Below are 10,771 nucleotides of genomic sequence, written 5' to 3'. Positions count from 1 at the left end.
GAAACCATCAATGTTTTTTATTTGATGTTAGTGTTTTTACCATTTGATGTTTGCCGCTATTGAATGATAAACACTAGATGGTATTCCGATGTTTACTTCGGGTCGCACCCCTGAATCTGCCCTCAGTCCCAACCCCAGCATTCCACGCTGCAGATGTTTTGCGCATGCGCAAACAGGTTTTTTGCACATGCATAAATCATATGAATTTTATTTTTCTATTGAATACTTTTGATGCAACGGTTAGTTACCATCGCATCAAAAGATTTGATGGCAGAAGCCAGGCAATCTTCCGATGACCTTCTCTACTCCCAGTCTGGGCTGTGCTGCTGCTGCAGCAGTGTGTGTGTGTGGGAGTGAGGAAGCTACGTATTCGGGTTATTGCTTATCACTAACACATTTACAGGCAGAAGCTGAGGGATGGAAAATTAAAAGCTGGAGCAGACTGTGATACGCTGCCTGCTCCTGCCATAGCCCTGACAGTGACAGCAGCAGCCTGCTCCTGCTGTAGCTCTGACCCTGTCAGCACACAGCAGCCTGACCCTACGTGGCTGTAGCAGCCAGGTACAGGGAACCAGAGCTCCTCCCCCCATAACAGTGCTACCGCTGCCATTGATCTCCTTACCTACTAACTGTACGCTGGAGAGTGAGGAAGAGAGCCAGACTCTGCACTGACAGTGACAGCCGGATACAGTCACTGCTCTGTGCTAAAGCCGATGTCCAATCAAATCTACCACTCTGACAGGGGCGTGCTCTAAAGTGGGATGCAGGCACGCCCCTCTCACTGAGGCAGATCTGCTGGTGCCTCTACTCAGTGTTTTTTCAATGGGCTTTTAGGTACTCAGTTTAGCTCTGCCCCCTGCCCGTCCACAAGCCTAAGGCACTTTATAATTGTGTGAGGCAGCGCTCTGAGCTGCCTCCCACCCACATTTGGCTGTGTTTCCACAGCAAATATTATTAGAAAAATACAAAGAAGTTGTTTATGACACAGAACATGTGTTATAAATATCTACTTTGTATTACTTCAATCATTATGACAGGTGAGGCACTGCCTCCCCTGACTGCACGACCCTCCTGTAAATGTCTTTTTAGAGTGACATAAAAAAAACACGGTTAGATCCTGGAATTGGGATGCGGCTCAATATAGAAAGAGAAACATATTATAATCATACTTGCCTACTCTCTCGCTGTTATGATATACCTGAGTGCTTTTACATGAGATCCTTAAGGGCCCCATACACTAATGCGACATGTCCGACCGTCATGTCGCAGGCGATCACCCCGGCAGCCTCCCAGGCGGCAGGATCAGCCAAGATACATTGTATGCGGTCCTTTTGCATACGATGTATCTTGGGCGATCCCAGCCATGCCTGCAGGGTCGGACATGATTGTTAGTGCAGCATGGTCAATCTGGAGGATCCGATCCGCTGATCATGGCAAACGCATATCAGATCAGATCGGAAACACCTCAAAAATGCCGATATATCGTGCCGAATGCCCGAAATCGGATGAAATTGGCCATTATCATTCTAGTGTATGGGGCCCTTTAGAGTCACTCTAGCAAAGTCTTCAAGCCACTAACAGTCACCCGCTGTTAACATAAAGCAAGTGCGTATACCGGTACTTAGGTGACCGCATGGTCTTATGCTCAGAACAGTGAGGGCTTACTGTATGTAAGTAATCAATTAATCACAAGGTGCAGGATACTACTTGTAGATGTACTGAAAATTCAGGATATAGACCGGAGTTTAGAGCTGTGCTGGATATGCCAGGTTCTTGCAGGAATAGAGATTGAGCCAGCAACTCACAACTTCAGCTGAAGATGTAGCAGAACCAGTTTACATGATATGCTGAAGTTAAAACAGACAGGATATGTTGGAGATAGAGCAGGACCAGCTTGCAGGATATACTGCAGTTGGAGCCGGACCAACTTGCAGGATATGCTGGAGATGGAGCAGAAGCAGCTTGTAGGATATGCTGTAGATGAAGCAGGACCAGCTCACAGGATATGCTGGAGAGGGAACAGGACCAGCTTGCAGGATATACTGGAGAGGGAACAGGACTAGCTTGCAGGAAATGCTGGAGATTGAGTAGGGCCAGCTTGCTGGATATGCTAGAGATTGAGCTGGATATGCTAGAGATTGAGCAGGGTCAGCTTGCAGAATATGCTGAAGATGGAGCTGGACCATCTTGCAGGATATCTTAACGAGAACCAACAGGACCACTGACTAGCAGAGGAACACAGGCACCAGAAAAACAGACCAGAAGCTCACGCTGCAGGCATAAGTTATAACCGACAGGTCCTGGCAGGGCTGACTGTAAGATAAAGGGTAAAGGAGCCAGGCCCTGTTTACTTAATAAGCCTGTCCAGCTGAAGCACTGCACGTCCTACCAGCACAGCCAGTGCCAGATTGGGGGCCACACCGGCCTGGAGCTTAAACCCACAACTCCCCACGGCCACCAGTCGTCTCTGTGGCCTAGAGACCGGTGGGAAGCTGCCGGCCGCAAGTACCCAGACGTCCTGGTCACCTAGCAAAGACCGGGACCTGCAGTGTAGTCGAGCTGCGGTGGCGCTTGATACCTGCAAGTTGCAGGAGACTCCTGATTTAAATTCCCACGAACCCATGGAATTGTGGACGAATCTCCTGCATCCCATCTGCTTCCTAGTGAAGCAGGAAGAATGAGGAGAATTTGCATCGCTGTATGGAGGAAACGGGGCTAAATGATGTAATTGGAATTAGTGACCAGACAGCCAGGCCCCACCCCTGGAGAAGCAAGCAGCATCTACCCTACGGGCTTCTCCTGGAGAGAATACTTTAAATGTTGGCAACTCTGAAAATAATACTTTATCACTTCCTAGTAAATCATGAACAAAGCATAGTTAGTTCCCACTTCTATATCTGTCTGTTGTTTCCTAGTCTTGTTCTATTACTGTTGTTCCAGTTGTAAAACACAATGGAATATGGTGCGCTATATAAGTTATAGGGGTATATTCATTACGAAAAAATTGTGCAATGAGAATTTTTAGTTTTCAATTCTCATTGTATTCGTTTTCATAATTCATCATTGCCCCATTATAAAATTATCACTTCCGAAAAACTGGTCTTTTTCTGAAGACAGTTTTTCGAAAAAGTGATACTCTGGCTGGCCGGCTGCATCTCCACTACCTGCCTGCACTCCCCCTCCCTGTAGTGTCTGCCCAGTGATCGCTCCCCTCCTCTCCCGCAGCCTATTCTCAGTGTCCCCGCAACCTTCTCCCACTAGTGCCTGCCCGCAGTGATTGCTCCCCCCGCTACCTCTCCGCCACAGAGCGGAAGCCACTGCCGAAGCAGCTTGCTAAGCCGCTGCTGGGGCCTGTGCGCCCACCCCTCCAGCTCAGAAATGCAGCCCTGTGCAGACTACGGGATCTGTCTCCTGCCGCCGCTGCAGTGACCGCTCCCATGCCCCCGGCTCACAGGAGGACAGCTGCTGGAAGTGAGAGGACTTCAGGGAGGGATCTTTTCAGACCCCTCGGCAGCATCAGGAAACTGTTTGCCATCTCAGGATGGTGAACAGTTTCCCTTTCAAACTCCGGAAAAAATTATTTTTCGGAGTTTGATTAATTTCATAATTTCTACATTACTTGGGGAATGTAGAAATTGTGATAAATTACAGATAATGAATATGCCCAATAAACTGTTAATAAAGAAATGTGAGCTTATATATTTAGCTATAAAGTAATACTTGTCTGGTTAAGATATAAAAATTATATATGCGGTGAGAACACTCAGTTCTCAAATCGGTACAAGTTTTGCGTTTTCTTCTTTACATTGTAAGCTGTAGTGAGTAGAACCGTGTTTGATTTGATACTATTGTGCTCAGTTTTTCTTCCTAATCATACAGCTTATGTTGTTAGTAAATAGACAAAATGATAAAAATAATCATTTTCACATTTTTTGACATTGGAAGGGGTGATTCAATTCCGCGTGATGGCCATGATCTACAGAATAGTATATATGTAGCTGATTTTGCCTTGTGCCTCTTAGAGGTGCACAGGAATATTGGGAATATGGTAGTACCTTACAATATGGTAATGTGCGCATCCACCAGGGCCGTAATTAGGGGTGTGCTGCACTAATGTAGTACCCCGTTAAATCCCCTACGTACATATCAAATAATTCGTAGTTATGACCGAATTAAATGTGCTGACATTATTAAGGAAAATTGATATATAGGTATATATATATATATATATATATATACTGTATATATATATATATATATATATATATATATATACATATATATACAGTATATATATATATATAAATGCCATCACCGAGGGATATTAGAGCACTCTGTTTAATTGCTCTCATAGAGAGGGGTGCTTTTTGTGGTCCCCCTCACAGAGGGGAGTTGGGAATAATCGCCTGGATGCCAGATTAAAGACTGTTTCCCCTACCAACCCATAGAGGGGGGATGGCACAAGACTACTGTGGTGTGGGCCAGCTCGCGGAAAACGCGACGTGCGGGACTGATCTGGGTACCCTGGAGGAGCCTATAAGTAGACTGTGGTAGAGACCGTTTGGCCATTGCTGGAGATCGAGTGGAGAAGGGAGGACTGCGGCTGTAAACAACCCGGCAAAAAGAAGTGCGACACACCTGAGGGTTCTGGGACCCGAATCGCAGAGAGAGCCTGAGAAAGGATCCCTGTCTTCCAAATGAAGCGCGGCTGAGGTGAAAGCAGCGGCGGTGAGCGGCAGCGGGCTCCGGCATCAGAGACTGTCACGGGGTGGAGCGGAGGATTCGGCTCTGAGGGTCTGAAGCCTCCGTACGCGGTGTGGAGGTGACGCTGACTGGCGGTCAGTGACAGTGGAGGAGGGCCTGACTAGCACACCCAGCAGTAGGAGTGGGCGGCATCTCTCTAAGTAAGCCAGCCCCGGGAAGTGCCCTCAGCTGGTGAGTGACAGCAGGAGGTGTGGCTGGAGGCCACTGTCAGGTACTTTAATAGGATCCTTTCTGCTGTACTTAAGGGAAAGACAGCTGCAAAACGCCCCCACCAGAATAGGAACTTAGCATTTCTCCATACGCAGCTTACCACTGAGGTTTGCACACTAACGTCTGTATTTCCCTGGACACCCTGAGTCTATGCTCTGTTAGAAACTACAATCTCTAAAATTAGCCAGCCCACTTCAGCTACCAAGCAGAGAATCAGGAGTAATGTACTGAAGGCTGCCTAACATAACACACCCTGCGACCACCTCAGTTAATTAGCCACAGCGCACAGAGAGGACATTTGGTACTTACAGCGCCACAAGCTCAGGCAACGGAGGCGTACGCTCTGCTCAGGGATAGTCGTTAAGACAGTCAGGCGGAAGTTTATTGAGCGTTGCTACCAGGCAAGATCTGACCAAATTGCACCGCCTTCAGTTAGGAAGTCAGTTGTTGCTTCATACGAGACCAGGCATAAATAGAACAGGAGTACAAAGTTGCTACATAGTACTAGCTGCAGAACTAGTGTTACTGTTGCCACGGAATACAATAACCGAGCCTGAGACATAAAATAACATAAAAAGGCCACTGTTAGCGATTTCTGAAGATTAGGGACTGAGCCTATTGTCAAAGGAGTGTAGTGATTCTATAGTTTAAGAATTAAGTCGACTTTCCTTTTGGTACCACCACGGTAACATCACATGTGCACCAACGAGGTAATCAGAGTACTCAGACTGTAAGAGGACCACTGAAGGGAAAGCTTCCTTTCCCGCAGTGCCGATAGTAAAATAGTGAACATATTTTTTTGTTTCTATTGTATTGTATATGTTACTGTCAAAATATGTGATAACCTTAACCTTCCCTGTTCAGGTTTTGTCAGTAACTGCCAGTAAGGAACCATCGTCAAAGTCGTTCCAGTTTAATAAATATTTTGTTGTTAACTCGATTCATTAAGGGTTATTGTAATAACTTGGGTTAGACGTGCGAGTGAACAGCCCCTCTCACCACCCTGTGGAGATAAAAAATGGAGAAGACTGTACAGAAAGAGGAGTAATTACTCAAGGTCAGTTTAGAAACAGTTTACTCACCCTTAGTTTTTTATACCGGCTACCTAGCAGAGCATAGAAATACTTGTTACACTATCACTACCTATGTCTCCTGCATCTGGCAAGTAGGGTGCCTTGAATGGTACCCTGTAGCCTGTACAGCTGCCCGAAGCGTCCTGAGGATCCCAATACTGGTGCTCTGTTACAGCACTGATGAGGGGCAGATGTATTAACCTGGAGACGGCATAAGGAAGTGATAAACCAGTGATATGTGCAAGGTGATAAAGGCACCAGCCAATCAGCTCCAATATGTAAATGAACAGTTAGGATCTGATTGGCTGGTGTGTTTATCACCTTGCACATATCACTGGTTTATAACTTCCTTATGCCTTCTCCAGGTTAATACATCTGCCCCTGAGATCCACACATCTTTACCCACTGAATTGAATCAGCCCCAAAGTATTTTGACTTGTATAATAGAATTCATGTTAAGCAATACTGTTATTTGGAGCATAGGCGTGCGCAGCTAATTTTATTAGGGGGTGCACTGCTGGAGGGGCGTGTCTAGCACCTCCTTTTGGGCGTGTCTTGCACTGCCTTTTGGGCATGTCTAGCACCACCCAAGGACATGTCGACCACTATTTTACATTCTCTCAGTAAAATCCCATGGTGTAATCTAATTTATCCCTAGTTCCTAATAATACAAGTAGAAATAATACACCCCAGAGAAATAAAATGAAACATAATGGTGCGACCAGTAGCCACTACTGACTGTCCGCTACGGCATAATCCTGAGTCCTAGCTGCCACTGCACCCTATCGCTAATTTCACTTCCCCAACCTATCTCTGACCTAGTGGTGGAACTAGAGAGTGATGGGTCTTGGTGCAAAATTCACATTACGCCACACGGTATTAGCCAAAATTCACATTAAGCCAGACAGAATAAGACAAAATTACATTACGCCACACAGTATGAGACAAAATTCACATTACACCACATGGTATAAGCCGAAATTCACATTATGCCACACAGTATGATAGAAAATTCACATTACGCAACACAGTATGAGCTGAAATTCACATTATGCCTCACAGTATGATAGAAAATTCACATTACGTCACACAGTTTGAGGCAAAATTCACATTACGCCACACAGTATGATCCAAAATTTACATTACGCCACATGGTATGAGCCAAAATTGACATTACGCCACACAGTATGAGATAAAATTTACATTACGCCACACAGTATGAGATAAAATTCACATTACGCCACACAGTATGAGCCAAAATTTACATTACGCCACACAGTATGAGTCGAAATTTACATTACGCCGCACGATAGCCAAAATTTACATTACGCCATACGGTATGAGGCAAAATTCACATTATACCCCATGTGTGAATGCGCGGCTGCACCCCGGCCTGAATAGACCCCATATAGTACCCCACAAACACATTATATAATACACAGTGCCCCCTAAACACATATGCCACACAGTGCCCCCAAACACACATTATGTGACACATAGTGCCCCTCCAAATACATTATATAATATACATTATACATTACTTGTTGTTGGTGCGCTCACAGCTGAGCGCTCCTCGCCGCCTGCCACTCCATGCATAGACAACTACTGACGTCCTTTCTCTCTCCTTCACCCCCTCCTTCCCTGCAGTCCTGTTCACATGTGGGCTCCAGTAGCGGGTGCAGCTGACAAATGCACCCTTCTACTGCCCCTGCAGCGGCGTGTCTTTTCCCCTATCGCCAAGCCTGCTGACCGGGTGCAGTAGGCATGTGTAGAGATGGAAACGGCAGGTGGAGGGCGGGCGCGGGTGTAGAGAGCCGGGGTGGGTGGGTGTAGAGAGCAGGGGTGGGTGGGGGTAGCGAGCGGGCGGATGGCCGTAGAGAGCGGGCGGTTGGTGCTGGCTGGTGGGTGGTCTGTACTTGCGGGCGCACACAGTCAGGAATAGAACTGCAAGCTCGGCAATGACTCAGCTACAGGCATGTGTGAGGGGGGTGCCAGACGTTAGGGGGTGCCTGTGTGCACTAGAGATGAGCGGGTTCGGTTCCTCGGAATCCGAACCCGCCCGAACTTCAGGTTTTTTTACACGGGTCCGAGCGACTCGGATCTTCCCGCCTTGCTCGGTTAACCCGAGCGCGCCCGAACGTCATCATCACGCTGTCGGATTCTTGCGAGGCTCGGATTCTATCGCGAGACTCGGATTCTATATAAGGAGCCGCGCGTCGCCGCCATTTTTCACACGTGCATTGAGATTCATAGGGAGAGGACGTGGCTGGCGTCCTCTCCGTTTATAGAGATTCGAGAAGAGAGTGAGACAGAGAGAGACACAGTAGTAATTTGGGGAGCATTAGGAGGAGTACTACTACCACTAGTACTTGCTGAAGTGATAGAGAGAGATAGTGTGACTGTATTATCTGACTTGTGGGGGAGACACTGACAGTGGGGAGCAGTTAGAGTCTGAGAGCAGGACTCAGGAGTACATATAACGTACAGTGCACACTTTTGCTGCCAGAGTGCCAGCCACACTGCCATTGTTTGTGACCACACTGACCACCAGTATAATATATATTGTGATTGTCTGCTTAGGACTCAGGAGTACTACTTGCAAGTTGCTGATAGTGTGACCAGTGACCTGACCACCAGTTTAATAATCACCACCAGTTTATGAGTTTAATATATATTATATATATATATATATAATTGTATATAATATATATATAATATTGTATACCACCTAGCACCTACCCGTGTTTTTTCTTTTTTTTCTTTCTTCTTTATACATACTACTATAGTAGCTTACTGTAGCAGTCTGCGGTGCTGCTGAGCTGACAGTGTCCAGCAGGTCTGTCATCAGTCATTACATAATAAATATATAATATATATACCTGTCCGGCTGCAGTACTAGTGATATTATATATACATATATATTGATTTCATCTCATTATCATCCAGTCTATATTATCAGCAGACACAGTACGTTAGTCCACGGCTGTAGCTACCTCTGTGTCGGCACTCGGCAGTCCATCCATAATTGTATACCACCTACCCGTGGTTGTTTTTTTTTTCTTTCTTCTTTATACATACTACTATAGTAGCTTACTGTAGCAGTCTGCGGTGCTGCTGAGCTGACAGTGTCCAGCAGGTCCGTCATCAGTCATTACATAATAAATATATAATATATACCTGTCCGGCTGCAGTACTAGTGATATTATATATACATATATATTGATTTCATCTCATTATCATCCAGTCTATATTATCAGCAGACACAGTACGTTAGTCCACGGCTGTAGCTACCTCTGTGTCGGCACTCGGCAGTCCATCCATAATTGTATACCACCTACCCGTGGTTGTTTTTTTTTTCTTTCTTCTTTATACATACTACTATAGTAGCTTACTGTAGCAGTCTGCGGTGCTGCTGAGCTGACAGTGTCCAGCAGGTCCGTCATCAGTCATTACATAATAAATATATATACCTGTCCGGCTGCAGTACTAGTGATATTATATATACATATATATTGATTTCATCTCATTATCATCCAGTCTATATTATCAGCAGACACAGTACGGTAGTCCACGGCTGTAGCTACCTCTGTGTCGGCACTCGGCAGTCAATCCATAATTGTATACCACCTACCCGTGGTTGTTTTTTTTTTCTTTCTTCTTTATACATACTACTATAGTAGCTTACTGTAGCAGTCTGCGGTGCTGCTGAGCTGACAGTGTCCAGCAGGTCCATCATCAGTCATTACATAATAAATATATAATATATACCTGTCCGGCTGCAGTACTAGTGATATTATATATACATATATATTGATTTCATCTCATTATCATCCAGTCTATATTAGCAGCAGACACAGTACGGTAGTCCACGGCTGTAGCTACCTCTGTGTCGGCACTCGGCAGTCCATCCATAATTGTATACCACCTACCCGTGGTTGTTTTTTTTTTCTTTCTTCTTTATACATACTACTATAGTAGCTTACTGTAGCAGTCTGCGGTGCTGCTGAGCTGACAGTGTCCAGCAGGTCCGTCATCAGTCATTACATAATAAATATATATACCTGTCCGGCTGCAGTACTAGTGATATTATATATACATATATATTGATTTCATCTCATTATCATCCAGTCTATATTATCAGCAGACACAGTACGGTAGTCCACGGCTGTAGCTACCTCTGTGTCGGCACTCGGCAGTCCATCCATAATTGTATACCACCTACCCGTGGTTGTTTTTCTTTTTTCTTTCTTCTTTATACATACTACTATAGTAGCTTACTGTAGCAGTCTGCGGTGCTGCTGAGCTGACAGTGTCCAGCAGGTCCGTCATCAGTCATTACATAATAAATATATAATATATACCTGTCCGGCTGCAGTACTAGTGATATTATATATACATATATATTGATTTCATCTCATTATCATCCAGTCTATATTAGCAGCAGACACAGTACGGTAGTCCACGGCTGTAGCTACCTCTGTGTCGGCACTCGGCAGTCCATCCATAAGTATACTAGTATCCATCCATCTCCATTGTTTACCTGAGGTGCCTTTTAGTTGTGCCTATTAAAATATGGAGAACAAAAATGTTGAGGTTCCAAAATTAGGGAAAGATCAAGATCCACTTCCACCTCGTGCTGAAGCTGCTGCCACTAGTCATGGCCGAGACGATGAAATGCCAGCAAGGTCGTCTGCCAAGGCCGATGCCCAATGTCATAGTACAGA

The sequence above is a fragment of the Pseudophryne corroboree genome, chromosome 5 (assembly GCF_028390025.1).
Source record: "Pseudophryne corroboree isolate aPseCor3 chromosome 5, aPseCor3.hap2, whole genome shotgun sequence".
Classification (NCBI taxonomy): domain Eukaryota; kingdom Metazoa; phylum Chordata; class Amphibia; order Anura; family Myobatrachidae; genus Pseudophryne; species Pseudophryne corroboree.
This window is presented reverse-complemented; position numbering follows the sequence as displayed.